At 62.7% G+C, this 18,529-nt stretch overlaps 1 protein-coding gene across 1 annotated transcript in view; it reads left to right on the top strand.

Moving 5' to 3' along the window:
* Positions 1-14,805: 14,805 nt before the first annotated feature.
* Positions 14,806-18,529, top strand: part of CTSD (cathepsin D) — a 261,837-nt gene continuing 258,113 nt past the window's right edge. Inside the window, exon 1 of the mRNA XM_050757899.1 lies at positions 14,806-14,809. The gene's annotated coding sequence lies outside the window, so the exon portion shown is untranslated. The remainder of the gene's footprint in view (positions 14,810-18,529) is intronic.

The raw sequence follows: 18,529 nt of genomic DNA, 5'->3' as shown, positions 1-18,529 counted from the left end.
ACGGCTCTGGGTCCCCACCTGGCCTTGTCAGCAGATGGGTCCTCCTTGGGACAGGCCACCAGGGACACTGGCTTTAGCCCTGAGAACCAAGACATGGGGCCTTTGGGCAGCAGAGACCAGTATGGGACATATCCCAGGGCCAAAGGGACCAGGAGGGCTTTCTAAGGAGGCAGGAGAAGGGCAAGACGACCCCGAAGTGTGTGGGGGAAGCCAGCCTGCCCAAAGCCTCTCTTAGGTGCTGCATGAGGGTTTCCTAGGACAGTGTGGTGGGCCGGGCAGGTGGAGGAGCAGGGATGGGCTGGGTAGACTGGGGACAAGGACCAGTGACGTTCTGGTGGCTGAGAGGCCTCTCACCTCAAGCCTCCTCCTTGTGGGGTTCCCTGGAGGTGCGTAGGCAGAGCACCCATGGCAGGCAGGACGCATTGGAGGTGTTGGGCCATGTTCTTCTCTCAATACCATCTCCTGGGCTTGAGCCTCAGCGACTGGGATGGTGTTGCCCCCATGACACAGAGGAGCCACAGCCAGAAGAGGCAGGGCTGCCTGTGGGTACCTCACTGTGCAGGCACCCAGGAGCCCAGGGAATGCTCCCTGATGAGCACACAGGGCGGTGAACGCTGAGCTGGCCAAGTCCAGTTTTTGAGCTGAACCTCAACACGGGGGGCTTGCTGTACCCTCCAAACTCACAGCCCAGGGCCTGTGGGCACCAGGGTCCAGCTGCTGCCGTTAGTTCCAACAGCTGAGCTTCCCCCTGGGCTGGCAGGGCCTCCTCGACACTCCCTGTGCCCCCCATGCCAGCCCTGCACGTACAAACCCCACTGCAAGCAACACCCCCACCTCGGCCACAAAGCAGCCCTGTTCGAAGGGGCCCTACTGGGCCTCAGGGTCAACAAGACTGAATTCAGAGGACTGAGAAGACCCTGGCAGAGCCGCCTGGCTCCTGGGGAAGCCATTTATCACTCCCAGGCCCCGGCCCGCCGCCTGCTCTGTGGCTGCGGCCAGCAGGCCTCACAGCGCCCGCCCACCACTCTGCCAAGAGCCCCTTGGCCAGGGCTCCCTTCACCACCTCAGCCAGCGCTTTCTGCTGAGCTGGCCTTCCTAGCTTCAGAAGGGTCCCCAGCCCCTCTGCTCAAACCAAAGCTTCCCAAACCCACCCACATTCCCCCCAGCTGTCTACTTGCCCAGGGTCTGTGGGCCTCGGTCAAAGGCAAAGGGGTCCCACTTGAAGAAATCCTAGTAGATGATGAGCCATTTCACAAAAGGGTCCCCTGAGGCCACCTGGAGAGACCCCTGAAAAAATCCCTGGCCACCTGGAGGGTCCCCTGGCCACCTGGAGAGCCCCCTGCCCACCTGGAGAGCCCCCTGGACACCCGGAGAGCCCCATGGCCACCTGGAGAGCCTCCTGGCATCCTGGTGCATTGCAAATGAGCTTTTATTGACACAGCTTTTCAGGAGCGGACGCAGGCAGGCATGGGTGTGGATGCCCTGTTGGGGCGCAGATGCGACATAGTGGGCCATTTCAGCAGCCACCAGGGGAACCCCGGCCCGGACACCTTTGGGCAAGGCCCCTGCTTCCTGGCGAAGTGTCTGGGCACCGTGTATTCCTGGTGAAGCGTCTGGGCACTGCGTGTTCCTGGGCTTCTGGCGCTCAAGGGAGCTGGTGCGGCCCCAGGGGCCCTGCCTCTGACCCTGAGGCCTTCAGATGAGATGCTGGGCTGAACCCTGCGCCATCCTCCTCTCCTGCCTGCCCCTCCAGACCTGGCTGTCACCTGCTCGGGCAGGCCAAGGGGGCTGTGGCCTTGTGCCCCTCCCCTGCTGAAGGCTCAGGAACCTCCTCAGTTCAAAGGTCAGCGTCCCTCAAAGCAGCAGGCTATGCCCCACCCAGCGCCACCCCCCACAGCCCCACACCACAGCCCTGGACAGGTGGGAGCTCTCCCCATCTGGGGCCTGGCACAGTGTGGAGCAACAGGGGCTGCCAGGGGAGCCCCGGAAGGATTCGGAGACGGGTGAAGGTTGAATCCCAAACCTCCATGCTGCCTTGAAGGGGAGGGTGAGGCAAGAGACCTGGTAGCCCCCAGGATGCCTACAGCCGCTAGCCACATACACACCCTCCTCCGGGCACCACCAGTGCTGTGGCCTGTGCCTGTCCTTGTGCTGGGCCTGCGCCCGGGTGCAGTGGTGCCAGGGCTGAGACTGGAACCCTGACTGCCTGAGACCCCCAGCCCCTCCTTGCTGTGCTGAGCCAAATATGAAGCTGGGTATCCAGCCAAGAGGCAGCGCTGGAGCCCAAACCTGCGCCCCACTCCCCAAGGAGCACACACTCCCGGCTTGCCGTCCTGGCACAGCTCAGTGACACATGCTTTTCGGGCCTGCCTGGTGTTTGCCCAGGGAGACTGCAAGCTCTCTGCAGGCAGAGCCCGCTGCCTCTGGACCACTGCTCCCAAGGGCTGGCCAGCACTCCTGTCCGGCACCCAGCTCTGAGCGTCCAGGACCCTCCAAGCCCCCAATACCCCCATCCAGGCTGAAGCTCACCCTTGAGCTCCAGGTTGGAGGGGAAGACTGCTGACCCCAGGTCAAAGGCCTGTGGTCAAAGAGAACTCGCCTGAGCCTACAGGATTTAGCCAGACTTTAGCTTTTCTGTGTCCGCCGGCCCTTGTCTCTCCCAGCCCCAACTCCAAGCAGGCAGAGCTGGTAGCCCAGGGAGGTCTTCCAGTCTCTGTCCACACCTCACCAGGTGTGGACTGGGGACAGCTCTGGGGCTTGGCAGGGGCTCTGCCCTGAGGCGGTTGGTTAGTGCCAGCTCTGCTTTTGGGAGCTCAAGTCAGCCTGGGTAACCTGTCTCCAGAGCACCTGGGCATCCAGGCACTGGTGCTGACCCCCAAACCCTGGGGCTGGAGCAGTTTGGCAGCCTCTCCAAACCCTGCGCCCATTTCTCACCGTCCCAGGAAGAAAACAAGCCAGGCATGTTTGGTCAGGCCCGGGAAGCACTGACCAGGGTGTCTCCCCCCGAGGACACAGAACAAGCCCCAGACCTTTTCGGAAGCCAGCCAAGTAGGCTGGCTGAGAGGGCGGTGAGTGGCATGGGTGGGAGTTTGGGCTGAGTGAGCAACCTGGGGTCTTGCGGGCCAGGGAGTCAGCCCAGCACACGGCCCTAAAGTGGGGCTCCTGGGGACAGAAAGACGTCCCCTTTGAGTGTTCCAGGTGGCTCCAGAGCTGGCTGGGTTGATTGGCCTTCCTCCTGCTCCATCTTACTCGCCCTGCTTGTGCCACAGCTCTCCCAGCCCCCTGCGTCTTCCCCCACCCGCTCGCTCTCCTCGGTGCGGTAGCGGGGGTCTGAGTATTCACTCTGAAGCTTGGAGCCCTCCTCGCCAGGGGACCTGCTGGAGAGAGAAACCCCCCACCAGGGCAGCACTGGCTCCCTTGGGCTCTCCTGGAGTGGAGGAGACGGCGCAGGGGCATGGGGCAGGGGCACAGGGCAGGGCAGAGGGAACACGGCCCACTGCCACTCGTGCCTGCAGAGGCTTGGGGAGTGCCTTGTGTGCTGAGCCGCCTGCCACCCATTTGTGATGAAGACTGCCCCTCCCTACCATCCTGAGCCAGCTTAAGGAGGGCCCAGCCTCCCTCTAGAACACTCTGTAGCTCACTCTCATCCTGTGCCAGCCCGGCGGCCTTACTAGCTGGCAAGTGAGGAGGGACCTCGTCTGTCCTCCAAGAGCTGCTGAGCCCAGCCCCAAAGCCAAGGCTTCACAATGGAGGCACCAGAGTGGGCTCTCAAAGGGTCTGGAGCCCCCGAGCTGTCGTCAGAGGGGGCTGAAGTTCTCTCCAACCCTGGGGCAGGGAGAAGCTGAAAAAGGGCCTGTTCCCCTACCCTCTCCTGGAACCAGGGTGTGGGGAGGCGGTGACATGGGGACCTCGAAACTGCCCGAGGGCCAGAACCCGTGAGCTCATGGGCAGAAAGGTGAGCTGGACAGGCCTGAGCTGGACGGGCCTGAGCTGGGCGGGCCTGAGCTGGACGGGCCTGAGCTGGCCTCTCTGCTCCCTTCCTTGCTGCCCTTTCTGGGGTCTCCAAGTGCCTGGCTGGCGCCTGTCCGGGCCAGGCGTCTACATTCCCTTCCTCTTTGGGAAGAGGACAGGGAAACTGACGCCAGGCCCTGAAATAGCCACTGTCCTTCGGCCTGTGCGCCTGTGCAGACGGCTGTGCTGATTGGTTCCCCCTTGGTGGGCACAGGTGGCCCTGCAGTGGACAGGCCCAAAAAAGGCCAACAGCCTCCCTGGGCGCTCTTGTGCCCCACACGGCTGGTACCTGGGAGCTGGGGATGAGGCTGGCAGTGATGTCTGCCCCTGCAGGGGGGCCCGGGCCAGGCTGGCATAGCAGCTGGGACTGCCATTCACAGCCACTGGAGACCAATGGGATGGGAGGGGCAGCTGAGCCAGCAGGGCCGGCGAGGGCACCACCTGGAGAGGTCAGGCCTTGGAGTGGCAAAGAGGGGTGCTGGCCTGGGCAGAGACGAGATGTCGCCAAGTCCATGCTGCCCCGAGTTCCGTCTCCCTGGCCAGTCCCCATCCGGCCCTGAGCCATGGGATGTGTGCTGGTGGCCCCTGCAAGCCCGGCCCCCGGCTGAGCAAGCCTGTGCGTTCTCAGAGTGAGAAGCCCCGGGTGCCTGCCATGGGCCCAGTGGGCAACGGTGCAGCCCCGTCAGACCACATGCTTGGTGTCCAAGAACCCTTGTCCCTCACAGGCCTGAAAGCCAGAGACCGGGGTGGAGGGTGAAGCCTGTGGGCCCCCTCGAGGCCAGGATGGCCCAGGATCCCCCTGTGTGGGTCTCTGTGCAATCCCCACCCTGGCCCTGCCTGTCTCTCCCCCATCTCCCTCTGCCCAGGGTCTGTGGGCCTCGGTTTCTCAGCCAGTAGCCACAGCTGAGTGGGCTGGGCAGGGAGTTTTAGGTGCGGAGCAAGGCGGGTGGGCAGGGGGAGGGGAGCCCCGTGCCCCCTGGCTAGGGATGAGGAAAGCTGCAGCCCATGGAAAAAACAGGGCAGCGGGCGACACGGTGCGGGCAGCGGCCCAGCCACGTCTCGCACGTGATGTTTCTCTCCTGGAGGCCTTGGCCTGGCATACCTCCCTTGCTAAAGTTTCTCACTTTCCACTGCTTCCTGCTTCCCAGGTTTGCTTTCCGGGGTCCAGGCAGACGGGTGGCCAGGGAGACTGCTCCGTGCGACTTTTCTTCCGAGATCCGCCTCTGGGAAGCTTCTCGCCCGGGCGCTGCCGGTCCCCTGCCCCGGCTGCCCTCCCACCCTTTATACTCCTACCTACGGGGATGGCAGTTCAAGGGGCTTGGACTGTCCAGGTTGACAGTGAGTGGGGCGGGGGGCAGAGGCTTGGGCCCCAGCACCTGCTCATCTGCCCAGAGACCCCCAGGCAGGGGCATCAGGAATAAATAAACACAAGGAAAGCACACGGTTGCAAGGCCCAGCCCTCAGGCAAACCCAGCTCCCACTCTCAGCCTCAGTTTCTCCATGTGTCAAGTAAGGGAGTGGGACTGGCCCCACCTGGCTGTAGCACTGGCTCTTGGCTCCAGGGTGCAGGCCTTCCTTCTCTCATCCCCCGTCCCTGCTCAGGGCATTCCCCCCTTTGAAGCCCCCTTGAGCCTGGGGACCCAGTACCCATTCACCAGTGACAGCGTAGAAACCTGCCCTCAGCCAGGTCTCTGTTCTCCGCCACTGGCCGTCCCTCTGAGACTGACAGGCCACACACAAGGCTGGAGCTCAGCCACACCCTGTTCTGTTCCTGCCAGCCCCTCCTGGACCGTCTCCTGGGGTGGGCACACAGTGGGCACGTGGCAGGGACTGTGCCATGAACATGGGCTGCCCTTCACTGCCCGCCTGTGCTGAGCAAACATGCACTTGGCCCTTGGCCGTTGGGCCCAGTGAGGTGGCAGTGGCAGCAGCAGTGGCCACCATTCACACCTGGCAGGGAGACATTCCCAAGGCCACCTGCCAGCCGCACTCGGGGCCAGGGCACAGGCTGTGCTGCTGGCCCCTCAGCCCACATGTCCCAGGACGGCCACCCGGTCAGGAAGGAGGCATCAGGGGCTCCGTCAGCCAACGTCCTCTCTTTTAGCATCCACCAGGGGATGGGAAGGTGGTCCTCAAGAAGCCAGGGATCAGGGCATCGCTGCGGGTGGGGGGTGCCCGAGGCTCCTCAGGGTTCTCCTGGACCTCCACGGCCATTGTGGGGAGGAGGTGCCTAAGGTTCCTCTGGGGGTTCTCCTGGCCCTCCACAGCCGTCGTGGGTGGGGGTGCCTGAGGCTCCTCTGAGGGTTCTCCTGGGATCTCCAGAGCCATCAGGTTATTTGTGCCCATCCAGGTGGCAAGAGCGAGTGAATGAGACACAAGGAGAGGGGTCAAAGTTGTGCCCACCCTCAGGCCATGGTCCATCCCTGGCTCAGGACCAGACAGGGGTGGAATTTGGGAAGATCTGGAGGCACACAGCACAGGGCGAGTGGGCCAGCACCCGAAGCATCACCTGTACCTGCTCAGGCCTAGACACTCGGCGATGGTCCACACAGGGCCTGGGAAGACTGAGCTCCCTGGGCAAAGGGAGCAGCCAGGGGCCTGCAGTCACCGAGCACACCTGGGAGCCCTGCCTGGTGACAGGGCTGGGCGTGGCTGGGATCCCTGCACCCGCGCCTCTCAAATGCTCTGGTTCCACCGGCCTGGATGTCAGCTAGAAAAGGTCTTTTATTCCCTTTCTTCGCAGGGGAACATGTGGCCATTACAATTACTGGTGCCATGAAGGTGCTTCAGCTCCAGGCCTTAGGACCACAGGCAGCTCCTGGAGTGGGGCCAGGGTGAGGAGAGAGGGCACAGGAATGGGGGCCGGTGCCTGGGTATAAGAAGACCCTTGTGGGCAGGGAGAGGGAGAGGAGGGGTAGAAGAGGACGGAAGGCCCTGGTCTTGAGAGCTGGCCTGCCAGGGTGTGGGCAGGTGGCCTCTCATCTGAGTTGAGCATCTTGGTGAGCCCTAACCCTCCCGCCTGGGGGTCTCTGCCCAGCCTGGTCCCTGGCCAGTCGGCCAGCAAGTCCCTCTGCAGCCCTTTCCAGAGGCTGCTGTGAGTCTGTGCCCACCTGCAGCCTCCTGCAGGGCCCTGGGAGGGGAAGGGGGGTGCAGGCGGCCCCAGCATCCAGCCTCACAGACACTGCTCCTCAGGAGCCATTTCTGGGGAGGGGAAGGGGGGTGCAGGCGGCCCCAGCACCCAGCCTCACAGACACTGTTCCTCGGGAGCCGTTTCTGGGGTGCAGCTCCGACTCACACCCCAGAGCGCCTTGTAGGAACGAGCAGCAGGCCTCAGGTAGGTGCTGGCGGGGGGGCCCGTCTGCTTGGTCACATTGGCAACCCAGCCCTGGAACTGCGGGTCGGGGGGTCTCTGCCTGGAAGGCACATAAAGAAAGATGGAGCCTGGAATTTTTCCCTTAGAAAAAAGAAAACTTGTTCTAAAAGGGGAAAGATTGATGTTCTTGCTTTCCCACACTTGGTTTGGAGCCAGCGAGGTGGTTTCAGAAAAAATTCTCGTCTCCTCTATTAAATGTAACCAAACACGATCGACATTTGCAGATCACACGGGAACCTTCAGGCAGCAAAGCTTGGGAATCCTCCCCGCCCTCCGCCCGGCCAGGCGAGAACAGACGCACCTCTCACCGCTTCCCTGCCCTCCGCCCGGCCAGGCGAGAACAGACGCACCTCTCACCCCTTCCCTGCCCTCCGCCCGGCCAGGCGAGAACAGACGCACCTCTCACCCCTTCCCTGCCCTCCGCCCGGCCAGGCGAGAACAGACGCACCTCTCACCCCTTCCCTGCCCTCCGCCCGGCCAGGCGAGAACAGACGCACCTCTCACCCCCTGGCCAGACAGCCGCGCAGGGGCTGTGGGCAGGAGGGAGGTGGGGGCTCCTCAGGGCCCCAGTGTCAGGAGGTGTCCAGATGAGAGTGGAGGCGGGCGCCTGTAGCCAGGGGCTGCCCACCAGCCGGCTGGCCAGAGGAGGCCCCAAAGGAGCCCAGCTGAGGATGTCAATGGGGCCGCGATTGGATGGGGGCCTTGGCATCCCACACCGCACCTGCCCCTCTTGGAGCCCCTCAGGAAAGCCCCTCAGGAAAGCCCCTCAGGACCCCCAGGGGGTCCAAGTGAGGTGCTGGTGGCCCCCGCAGAGACCCCGCTGCATCTCGGCCTTGACCCTGGGCCAGCGCAGCACGACGGGCCCGGACTTGTAGGCAGCTTCCACGCGGTTGGGGTGCCCTCCTGCATCAGCTGGCTGCCTGGACACGGACCCCCGGGATGCTCCTATGCTCAGCGATGGCCGGAAGGAAGGCAGGCGGGATAGAGACAGGGCCTGTGGGAGGGCAGGACCCGGCAGGCAGCCTCGCCTGTGGCCTGTGCTCAGAGGGGCCAGTTTCCAGCCTCCAGTCTGTTTTCTGGGCAGCCAGGGGGTGGGGGGTCCTGAGGGCAGCCAGAGCAGGCAAGTTCACAGCCTCTGTGTCCTTAGCCAAGACTCCACTTGTCCTCGAGACCACCAGAGGCCCAACAGCAGCTTCCCACTGACCAGTCAACCGCCGACCGCAGGCCTCGTCCAGACACAGGCTGTCCTGGGCCGGTGCGTGAACAGGGCAGCCAGACCCACCGATGGAAATACAGGGCGGCTGTTAAGCCTCGAATTTCAGATAAAGAACAGAGGCTTGTTTAGTATTTGTCTTCAACAGTGTCCCAAATATTACATGGCACACACTCACGCTAAGAACAGTCATGGTCTACGTGCAATTCGGATTCAGCTGGGCATCCTGCACTTTACCTGGTGACCCTAAACCGCAGAACGGAGCCACAACTGTGCAGGCCGCGCCTCCCGCTGCACTTCGAGGGCCTATCTCAGCTCCGCACCGTCCAGCGTGGCCATCTCCAGCCACCACAGCTGTTTACACTGCAGTCATGAAAACTCCATCAGCCACATTCCAGGGCCTCTAGAGCCACGTGTGGCTGGGGCTCCTGGCTGGACTGGGAAGACCCAGAGCGCTCCCATCACTGGAGGAAGCTTTGCTGGGCCCTGTGGGTTTCGGAAACTTCCTCCGGTTGCCTGGCCCGCACCGACCAGCGGGTCTGACTTCTCATGCCAGACCTTTCAACCGGGAGCTACCCGTGCCCAGGGCCTGACTCACAACTGTGGCAGAGGGGCATTCCCCTCCAAGCGGCTCTCGAGGACATGCCTGGCAGAGTGCCTCCCCCCGAGTCCGGACGCCATCCTGCTCAGCCCTGGGCCCGACACCCTCGTTTGGCCCTTGTTGGGGGAACGTGCTGCAGCCAGGGGTCTGATGCGGTCCCATCACCAGCAGAGCCCTCGGCTCCCCTCCCTGCCCTCCTCCCGGGCCTACCCCACAGTGGAGTTACTCACCTAGCACAGCCAGATGGTCCCCACTAGCCTCCGAGCCACAGGCCTCACGGTTGAGTCCCAGCAAGGCAGGGCTCAGCAGGGGCACAGTTTGCGCCCAAGGGTTGGTCGGCAGAGCTCTCCAGGGCTGTCCAGTCACTGCTCCCCAGGCCCTGTTCTCCCAGATTCTCTCTCACCACGGGGAGAGAAGGGGAGGCTACTGGGCCTGCATGCTCTCCCCTAGGAGTGGGCACCAGCCAGCTTCATCAATGGAGTCATCAAGGGGGTGCTGTCTGGGGGCCTCCCTGTCCACTCCCAAGTCAAGGGCCTGGTGTGTGTAGAGGGTACCTACTGTGTGCAGAGCGCAGAACCCAGTAAGAAGGCCAGGCTTTTGCAAGAACCCAGGTGTGAGGTGGTGAGATGAGAGCCAGGTGTGGGGGTGGCGGCAGGAAGGAAGGAGGGGCTCAGAGCTGAGTTGGAGCACTGCCAGTGTGGGGGCAGCCCAGGTCCCTTCTAGTCACCCCCAACTCAGAGCAGCGCTGAGCCCCCCTACCCAGCTCTTCATCCAGACCTGACACCTCCATCCCCTAGGACACAGGCTGACCAGACTGACCATTAACCTGTGGGCATGCACTGGGCACCAAGCAGCAGGCAAAGGCCCAGCCGACCCCAGACCACCCCAGACCACCCCAAACCCCTCAGGCCACCCCAAACCCCTCAGGCCACCCCAGACCACTGCAGACCACCCCCGACCACTTCAGACCACCCCACACCACTGCAGACCTCCCCCAGACCCCTCTGGCCACCTCAGACGATTGCAGACCACCCTAAACCTCCACAGAGCACCCCAGACCATCCCAGACCACTCCAGGCCACCCCAGACCCCTCAGGCGCGGGTCCGCCTTCAAGCCCAGGCCAAAGAAGGCTGAGGCAGGCCTGCACTGCCCGGGGCCCCAGGTTTGCCTGATGTCCTCGAGCCTCCCACCCCCAGACTCTCCCAATTGCTTCTGGGCTTTCCTGAGGCTGGGAGCTGCTTCGGGCTGCCTCGGGCTGATGAGGGGTGTGACGTGGGTACCCCGGACACGGGAGCCAATGGTAACTGCAGCAAGATGGGCTGCGGGCAGAGTCTTGCACCCTCCCAGGAGATGCATGGGGAGCCCAGCCCCACCTGTGGCCCCTCCAGCTCCACCACAGCCCTGCACCTGAGGGTCTGGCGTCTGCTCCACAGAAGTTCAGTGAAGCAAAGAGGGCGTGCGAATGCAAACCCCACCGTGATCCCTGTCCTTATTTGGACTCACCCGAGCCGCCCAAGCGGCTCCCCTCTCCTCCGAGGGCCTGGGGAGGAGGCTCACTCAGGACAGGCGGCCGGTGGGAGGAAAGGAAGGGAGTGAGCCAGGTGGGCCCTGGGGGTGGGGGTGGGAGTGAAGAGGGCAGTGAGAGACGCAGATTGCTGCTCGGAGGGCCTGGACCCCCTGGAGAGGCAGGGAACCCCTGAGGTCCTACTGAGAACTTTCCATGGTCAAAGTCACACTTGTGGGGCACTGGAGCCAGCGCTCACACCCCACCTCAAAATGGCCAATCCTCTCCCTGCTGAGTTCAGCATTTCGGGTAGCCTCATAATCAGCCTGGGAGGGAATATTTATACCCGTCACCGGAAGACGCTCCAAAGCAAAGCATGTCTTTTCTCCCTGAGCCCATTGTTAATGCATCCCAGCATACCCTGCCCCGGCAGTAAATTCCCTTTTATTTTTATTTATTTATTTATTTATTTATTTATTGAGACAGAGTTTTGCTCTTGTTGCCCAGGCTGGAGTGCAATGGCGCAATCTCCGCTCACTGCACCCTCTGCCATCCGGGTTCAAGTGATTCTCCTGCCTCAGCCTCCTGAGTAGCTCAGACTACAGGCAGGCGCCACCACGCCCGGCTAATTTTTGTGTTTTTAGTAGAGACGGGGTTTCTCCATGTTGGTCAGGCTGGTCTCGAACTCCCGACCTCAGGTGATCAGCCTGCCTTGGCCTCCCAGAATGCTAGGATGACAGGCGTGAGCCACCGCACCTGGCTGTAAGTTCCATGTTTACAGAATGACTCGGGATCAAGGCCATTCTATGAAAGGTGAGTTTCTGAAAAACAGAAACGGGCAATTCCCAAGAGTTTTATTAAGGGGAAAATATTCCATTTTGTTTAAGCAAGGACAAGAGATCTGACATGCCAGGAGCTTTCTGCCCCTCTGCGGATAGTTCAGTAGACCAGGCACTCCATAAAAGTCTCCCACGAGGCCCCCAGCCGCAGGCAGGTCCCCACTACCTGTCACTCTCACTGCTCAAGGCGGCGCCCGCTGGCTCCCTTGGGTGGGACTAAGGAAAGCACATTCCACTGGGCATTCTCTGAACACAAGCATCTTAATAGGAAATTCACCTTAAAAGGTGACAGGTGTCCTCCCGGGCCAGCTTCTGCGAGACAAAGCATGTCGAGGGAAGGGAAACACGTCTAATCCCCAAGCCTTCTCGTGGGGTTTTGCAGAGGAGATGGTCACAGCTCATGACCCAGCCTGCAACTCCCACCTCCCATGCCCTCAGCCCCAGGGCCTGGCACCCCCACCCTGCTCTGGCTTGGTGGTTTGCAGAGGGGTGACACAGGGCCATGGTCATCTGCACCTGTGGAGCTGTGAGAGGAAGGGAAGGGGCACAGTCTTCGCCACAAGCTACCCTCGGCCCTATTGTAATCTCTGGAAGGCTCCGTGAGACACCCAAGAGTCAGATGGGGAAACTGAGTCCCAGGGCTCAAGACCATGCTACGTGGAGGGAAATGGCAAAAGAGCCACCGCCCAGCCTTGCTTATCTTCAGAAGGTGGCAACAGAAGCCACTGACATCCCTAACAAAGTGCCATGTGCTGGAAGGTGTGTATCTATGGGGGTGAGGACACGGGGGCAGAGGGAGCCTGGCCTTTTCTTATAGGGTCCCTGTTCTTGCCTCTCCCCCAGCCTCCCCTGGTGCAGCTTCCACTGGTCCTTCGGAGGGTCGTGCCTGTGGTGCCTGTGGTGCCTGTGGTGTCTGTGGAGCCTGTGGTGTCTGTGGTGTGTGGTGTGGGGTGCCTGCCCCTCCCTCGGGGATGGTGGAGGTGTCCCAGATGCTGCGTGTCCCAGGTAGGCTCCCCCTCCCCCTGAACATGCCTGGCCGAGGGGCACCGCTGCAAATGTCATTATTACCAGGAGCCGTTTATAGGGTGCACTTTGTCCACGCGCAGGGTTTACAGCCCCTTTTATTCCTCATAAAACGGGAAGGGAGCAAAGCCCCAGCGTGTGGGGGCCAGGGCCTGGCTGCATCCACTGGAGAGCAGCGAGAGGCTGGCTCGGTGCAGGCCCCTTTGCCACGTGACCCTGGTAGGCCCTGCTCCGAGGGGACCTGGGCACAGGGGATGGACTGTGGCAGGGCCTCTCTGGAGACCTGGGTTTAGGATGACCAGGGGCCCCAAAGAGCCCGATGTGCTTGGGTTTTCTGGAGCAGAGGTAAGGGGGAGGTGCTGAGGGGCTGGGACAGTGAGTCTGGGCTGTCTCCCTGACGGGTCCTCTCTTCCAAGCCTCCTTCCCAGCACATGGATGCTCCATGCTGCCCAGGCCTGGCTCCCCTTCCTCCTCAGCCCTTCACCTGGTCCAGGACAAGAGGGCGGGAGACCCCCCAGGCCCCACGGGGTTATGGGCAGGGAAGGCAGGCGGCTCTCCGCGGAGACTGCCTTGTAACCCAGGAAGCAGGAGAGAGGACTGCCCTGCCAGGGGCAGCAAACAGGCACCAGATAGAACGGGGTGCCCAGGCCTCATCACCCGCCATGGCACTGTCCAAGGATGCCCAGATCACTGAATGCACAGCATGGAGAAGGGCTGAAACGGGGGTCACATGATGGGGGCTGCTGGTGTGGGCCACTCCCCAAACCCCAGGCATCACAGAGGCCACCAGGTCTCCAGGACTGTCCCTCCAGGGTCTTTACAGGTCCCGAGTCCTGACTCCGCCCTGCACCCCCTCTTTCTCTCCACACTCTATTCTCTTCTGTTCTCCCTGTGCTGTCTACCCTGCCCCTGCCCTTGCCCCACAGCCTCTTCCTGTCCACTCTGGTCAGGGTATCTCTGGGGGTCCTCCGGGCCTCCCCAGCCTCCCCTGCATGCATGCTGGTGTGGGGTGGGACTTTACAGGTCCCGAGTCCTGACTCCTTACACACAGAGCGTGGGCCTGGGAGTGGGAGTCCAGGCCCCCCAGGCCCAGGGCCCTCCATCTTCCCTCCCCAGTCAGACTCACAGCACCAGCCCTTGGGCCACAGGGGTGGCAGGCCCAGCTTCAGAGGCGCAGTGGCTGTCCTGGCCTCTGGTCAGTCTCCCTGGGGCAGGGGTGCCTCTCCTCACAGACCTGGGCCTCCCTTGGGGTGGGTGCTGCCTCACAAGGGAGCCTCAGGTGGGGGTGGGTGCGGCCGAGTCTTTAGTGTCCGCCCAGAGGCATCCAGCGGGCAGCTGACCCCCTAGACCAAAGATTCCTGGAGTCTGAGGCACTGCCTCCCCCACCACGTGGAAAGTTGGCCCTGATCAATTAGACCGCGTGCTAAATAAATCACTCGAGGGGCTTAGAGCTGTGTTTTTGCAGCGGCTGCAATAATAATATTAATAACAATGCCCCTCAGAAACCCGGCCAAGGCTGGAGTCTCAAGTGGGGAGGGAGCGGGTGCAGGGGCCATGCTGGCGTCCCTAGGCCTACCCCCAGCCCCCTGCCCACCCACCAGGGCCCCGCCACCTGGGCCACAGCCTGGCCCTGTCTCCTGGCTCAGAGCGTCCCGGACGTCTCCTACCCAGGGCCCCCTGGCCATGGTAGGGCTGTGCTGGGACCTAGAGCCCACCCCACACCAGCATGCATGCAGGGGAGGCTGGGGAGGCCCGGAGGACCCCCAGAGATACCCTGACCAGAGTGGACAGGAAGAGGCTGTGGGGCAAGGGCAGGGGCAGGGTAGACAGCACAGGGAGAACAGAAGAGAATAGAGTGTGGAGAGAAAGAGGGGGTGCAGGGCGGGTGGAGTAGGGGACGAGGGTCTGAGCGCAGGTTCGGTCCCCTGACTTCTCCAGGACCCCTCCTCCCACAGCGCTGACAGCCAGCATGGAAACAGTGCTCATCTCATGGGGACCTGCCCTGGAGGTCCACGCAGTCTGTGTAACTGCGGGGGGCCCCCGTGGGCACTGGCCCGGCTCTGCTTCTGGGATGAGGTTGAGTGAGCAGATGGGGATCCCTGCAAGGTCCAGGGCCAAGGCAGAGACACAGAAGCAGAGGGAGATGGGGTCTCCATTGTCACCCAGGCCCCTTGAGAGACCCCCGCCACCGCCAGAACCTGTGGACGGCTGAGCCGGATCTGTCCCCGCATCCTACAGTGGGGGGTCGGCCAGCACGGGCAACAGAGAGGAGCCGGCACAGGCCCTCCGTCCTCCTTCTGTGTGGGGCCAAGGAGGCCTCTGGCTGGTGAGTCTGCTGGACACCCAAGGCTCGAGAGGAAGCCATGGCTTTGGAGAGTGGCATTAGCACAGAGGGGAGCCAGCGGCCCACGGGCATCCGGCACACCCAGTGCACGGGTGGCAGCAGGCCTGCCCTGAGGGCTGGCTCTGGGATGGGCAGAAGCGGCTCCTGTGGAGCTGCAGGAGAGAAAGGCAGGCGTGCCCTCCCGGCTCAGGCCTCTCCCCACCTGAAGGTCCAGAGAGGAGGCAGCCCCAGAAGACCGCACGGGCGGGGCTCACAGACAGGGCTCAGGGACCAAGGTGTGGGCCCCAGGGACAGCCAGCAGCAGGGAGGGAAAGGGGGAAGAGGGGGCTTCCGCTGTGGGAGATGGCCCCTTGCTGGATGAAGGGCAGTTCTAGGGGGCCTCACTCCCACCTGAGCCCAGAGGCCCCAGCCTGGCGGGAGGGGCATTGCCCAGACCCACCCCTCGGCAGCCGCTGGTGCTTTGGGAGAGGGTGCCCTGGCTGCGGTTTGGGGAGGCATGTTAAAACATCAAAGACTTTTGAGTTCAAAGATGTCAGAGGGCAAAGGTCGCGGGCCCCGGCTGCCCTCTGTTTAACCTCAGCCCCAAAAGGGAAAAGGGAACCGAAGGGGAAGCAGCTCTGTCCCTGGCCCCATCCCCGGCCCCTCTCTCTCCTCTGATCCTTCTTCCTGGCTCTCTGCAGAGAGGGAGAGGGAGAGGGCCCCAATGTGGCTTCCCCAAGCTGCAGCCTCCACGCAGGCCCTCTCTCCCCTCCCCTTTTTCTGCAAAGGCATCGGAAAACAAACACGCTGCACTGCCCCCCCAACTCCCCACCTCCCACCCCCAAAATAAACCCAAGAACTCCGCCAGCCTGCTCAGCACAGCGGGAAAACCGGAGTGGTTGCCTGCGACCCAGAGCGCGACGCGAAAAATAAATTCCTTGTTTTATGATGGGAGGGGAAGGTGGGGGAGGAGAAGGAGACAGAGAGAGAGATAAATAATCTTTATTATTTTCTGTTATCATTTTCCTAGGGCCGTTTTGCCTGGGCACCACAGTCAGTTCTAGCCCAAGGCCCACCCCTGGGCCTAGGGCAGAAAAGGGCTGGAAGAGGTGGAGGAGGGGCCAGAGGAGGAGGAGGAGGAGGAGGAGGCGAGCAGTGTAATTGAAGCTGGCTGTTGGCCCAACCACCAACTTAAAACAATAAAGCCAGAGGAAGTCCTGCAGGACAGAGAAACAGGGCGAGGGGGTGGGTGGCCAGGGGGGCAGGATGGAGAGGCCAGGGTCGCCCTTGGGACCCAGCTCTCCTTGTGGGGAGGAGGCCCCGTGTCCCAGAGAGCATAGTGAGCTGAGGGCTTTGGGTAACGGAGAGCAGGGGCGGTCAGTGGCATGGGTGGGGGTTTGGGCTGAGTGAGCAACCTGGGGGCTTGCAGGCCAGGGAGTCAGCCCAGCGAACGGCCCTGAAGTGGGGCTCCTGGGAACAGAGGGACGTACTCTTTGGGTGCTCCGGGTGGCTCCAGAACTGGCTGGGTTGGTTGGTCCAGGAGTTCCATGGCCTGGGCCTCCTTCCCTGGTACTAGGGCCGTGGATGCTGACGGGTGGGGATGGAGGGGGCCCTTCTAAAGAGGGCCGGCTCCCATGGGCCCTCAGGCCAGGGGGCACTGCCCGCCTTCCAGGCCACCCTGGTAGGGCTGGGAGGACCAGAAAGAGGGCAGCAGCCCTCTCCCCAGCCCGCCACCCACCACGCCAGAGGCCCTTGAGAGGATGGGTCTATGCCAGATCCCCTGCCCACGCGGGACCCCAGAGCCGCGCCTGTGTTGGGCAGGGCGGATGCTGGGGCGCCTTCTGCGGAGCTGCACAGCTGGAGTCAGTGGACCACAGTCGCCTTCCCAGGCAGGGCTGGGCTTCCAGTCCCATCAGGGAGACTCTGGCCGAGCTAATGCTCCCCAGGCCAGGCTCCCCAGGGGACAAAGCGGGCAGGGCTCATGCCCAGCTGCTCTCGCTCCCCAGCCTGTCCTCTGTGTGCCGTTCCCCTCCCGGGCCTTAGGGTCTTTGTTCCCACGGCAGAGGGCCTGGCCCCTCTGAGGACCTCAGGCTCTGGAGACAGCACCTGCTCACGCCCAGCTAGAGCCACAGCAGGCGACCTGGTGAAGGGTCCTCAGGGCATCCTGCACCCAAGAGCAGGGAGGGGTCTGAGAGGCCGAGGGGCAATCTTAATTACCCCCAAAGCGAGGTTCAGTGAGACCCCCTTTGGAAGTCAGGGGTGCCCACGGAGAGGCCAGTCCTGGGAAGACGGGCATTTTCAACTGGCTGACCAGGAGGGGTGGGAGGCCGGAGGAAACAGGGCAGGCAGGCCAGAGGTGGTGGGAAACGGAGCGGGAGGTGACGATTTCAGCCTTCTTGGGCTGCTGTCACAAAGTACCACAGCATGAGAGAGAGTCTGAGGTCAAGGTGCCGTGGGCCAGTTCCTCCTGAGGCCTCTTTCCTGGGCTTGCAGATGCCGCCATCTCCCTGTGTCCTCACGTGGCTGTTGCCCTGTCAGCGTCTGTGTTCTGATCTCCGCTTACAAAAACAACAGTCGGATGGGCTCAGGGTCATCCTAACGATTCCATCTTAACTTGGTACCTCCTTAAAGACCTACCTCCAGACAGACTGATTCTGAAGTTGTGAGGGTCAGGACTTCGGTGCCTAGACTGGGCAGAGACACGATGCAGGCCTTAGCTGTCTGTGTTCCCAGAACATGGGGGCCAGGAGAAGGCCAGGCGGGCACAGGTGAAGGGAACACAGACGTCTGCAGGCTGCTGGGAAGAAGGGCAGGAGGGGAGAAGGGCCTGGGGAGCGTGGCTTTGGGCAGCCAGGTCACCTGTCCCACGGGTCCTGGAAACAGCAGCCCAGAGCCCAAGTGTACTGGGCCACGAGGACTCGGAGGGAGGATGTGGGTGAGGGCGAGGGGTGGCCCCCAAGAGCGAGGTCCAGAAATGCACAGGGGGCCCAGGGTCCTGGCTGGGAAGGCAGAGGCGGCCTTCCCTCGGCCAGGGACAGTGCAGATGCGGTCGGGCTGAGCAGTTGGAAGCCACGGCGTGGGAAACGGCCCGGCCAGAGCCGGATGTGAGAGGGGACCCAGGAGAGGCTGCACGTGCAGAGACGTGGCCCATCCACCCGGATCCTGTGGGCCTTGGGGGATCCAGACCCCTGACTCACAGTCACGCCACAGGCCAGGTGGGGACCCGCCTGGGGAAGAGACAGGAACTGGGGAGCTGCCTCCAGGTTTCCGAGCGCACGCGGATGGACGGGCTCCCAGCGGCCGGCTCCGACTTCGTCTCCCTGCCTCCCCTAATTGTCCCCGCATGAGGCACAGAGGAGGGAAGTGAGTTAACGCAGGAGTTTCCTCCAAGAAAGCTCATCAGAAAAGCCCAGATGGAAAAATCCGCCTCCATGGAGCCCTTGGAATTGGAAGTGATTTCTTTCTGGAAATATGTACCCTGAGGGGTGAGGGAAAGGACAGGGCCTGCACGTTCGTCAAGACGGAGACTGCTGGCTCCACACACCGTGAGCCCCCTCCCCAGGGCCGCCTCAACCCCTTCCTTCACCCCCTCTCGCATCCCCTCAGGGGGAGGGTCCTGCCGGCCTGCCCGGGTCAAGGTC

This window comes from Macaca thibetana, chromosome 14 (assembly GCF_024542745.1).
Source record: "Macaca thibetana thibetana isolate TM-01 chromosome 14, ASM2454274v1, whole genome shotgun sequence".
In the NCBI taxonomy this organism is placed as follows: Eukaryota; Metazoa; Chordata; class Mammalia; order Primates; family Cercopithecidae; genus Macaca; species Macaca thibetana.
The sequence above is the reverse complement of the archived record's forward strand: the minus strand, read 5'-3'. Positions and strand labels throughout refer to the sequence as shown.